Source organism: Brassica oleracea, chromosome C9, assembly GCF_000695525.1.
Source record: "Brassica oleracea var. oleracea cultivar TO1000 chromosome C9, BOL, whole genome shotgun sequence".
Classification (NCBI taxonomy): domain Eukaryota; kingdom Viridiplantae; phylum Streptophyta; class Magnoliopsida; order Brassicales; family Brassicaceae; genus Brassica; species Brassica oleracea.
This window is the reverse complement of record NC_027756.1, coordinates 11,972,442-11,972,713: the sequence shown is the minus strand read 5'-3', so window position 1 is coordinate 11,972,713 and position 272 is coordinate 11,972,442.

The following is a 272-nucleotide window of genomic DNA, read 5'->3' as shown; positions in this document are numbered from 1 at the left end:
TCCGTCGGAATGTCCGTCAGAATATCGCTGTTTTCTTGTAGTGCATTTAGAAAAATGGATTCATACGATCAACACCAACAAAACCAAGATCCTCTACTTAAATATATTTTTTTTTTTTGAGTCTGAGAGTACATCACAGAAATATGGTCGATAGATTCTGTTTTTCGGTGATGGTAAACAGAAACAATGCTGCAGTTGTATCCTGAGAATCTGAGCGCCATAAAACCGTCACACTACGGGGCGTTTAAAGATTTAAGGAAAGAGATTAAGTA